The sequence below is a fragment of the Garra rufa genome, chromosome 21 (assembly GCF_049309525.1).
Source record: "Garra rufa chromosome 21, GarRuf1.0, whole genome shotgun sequence".
NCBI classification, from domain to species: Eukaryota; Metazoa; Chordata; class Actinopteri; order Cypriniformes; family Cyprinidae; genus Garra; species Garra rufa.
In genome coordinates, this window is record NC_133381.1 from 1,292,505 (window position 1) to 1,294,161 (window position 1,657).

Genomic DNA, 1,657 nt, shown 5'->3' on the forward strand with positions numbered 1-1,657 from the left:
ATGGGTTTTCAAATCCAAATATGACTTCCTGTTATGAAACAGGACATAATTTCATACATGTCCCACTGTAGAGGACACCAGGACTAAAATAATGTTTATTATGCATTTTGGGAGACATAACAACTGGATAGGAAAATAAATAATATATCAACATTCTTATGAAATATTAGATATTATTATGAAAATCTGGCCAATTATTACTCCCATTATGACCATTCTTTTTTCAACATCCTGTCCCAACAGCAACACATTAATATGCAAATTAGATACACTGTGTTTAATAGGAAAACCAGTTTATGGAATTTTTACCCACATACTGCATGAAACAAAATGGTATATCAAATAATTTTTGTTATATGTTTTATAACATAGTTGAGAATCATCCTTAAAGTTTGGTATAAAAAAATCCTGAAACTTGTTGAAACTAATTGATTGGTGATTTAAAAAAAAGTAATTGTTTTGCCTTTTTGATGTCTGTTCATGCCATTTTATTTTTTAGAAAAACTGAGCCCTAGTGTCCTCTACAGAGATACAAAATATAATTAAAAAAAAAATGCTAATTTTCCATTTTTGTCTAATGATCTAAACAATGTAATAGCATGAAAAATACTAAATTCACTAATCTTTTTTTTCTGGGTCTTAGGAGGATATGTGACCCTGGACCACAAAACTAAGGGTAACTTTTTAAAATGATATTTATACATCGTAAGTATATAAATAAATAAGCTTTCCATGGATGTATGGTTTGTTAAGATATGACAATGTATTTTTGGCCATTGCTACAAATATACCCATGCTACTTAAGACTTTTTTGTGTTTTTGTGGTCTAGGGTCACATTTGTCATATTGCATATGTATTCATGAGGTTGCAATGTTAAGGTTTCATATTAACAGCACATTAGTGGAATTTGCTAGTTAATGTAGTTTTCCAAATGTGTGTGCGCGTGAACATGTCTCGATGTTGTCGAGGTGAGATGTCAGAATGTGGATGTTGGATTGAGTGTTTCTCGTGCCGAATGTTTGGAAGTAAACGTCCTCGTGGGCCGTTTGCTGCTGTCAGACCGTGTTTATTCTCGTTCCGACTCGAGCGATCATGTGAACTGATCTTATTAGACAGTGAGCTACACAAACGCCAGAAAACATCCTGATGCCTGTTGGAGTGTTTTCAGATATTTCTCTCTGGGATGAGAGTCTTAGTAGAGTTTGAGACATATCATGCCTAGTACTAGTGCTCATGATAATGAGGTGATGAAACTTCTAATACCACCGTAAAAATTATTTTTTGAAGAATATAGAAGTATGTTTTAGAATAAAGTGCTGTACTTCATTATTTAAAGTTTAATTGGCAGTTTCTTAGTAAAAATCATTTCAAAGTATATCCTACAGCAATTATTTTAGTATAGTTGCAACTTTTTGCTTTTGTTTTTTGGGATGGTATTTGTGAAGATTGTAAAATGTTTGATATGCATCACTATTTGTTGCATGTTGTAACCAAGTCATGATTCAGATTACTGTCATATTACACAGCTGTCCTAATTATTTCTCCAAAAAGCAAAGAAATTATTTTATATATATATATATATATATATATATATATATATATATATATATATAATAATTAAAAAATATTTATATAGAAATATTAAAATATAATATA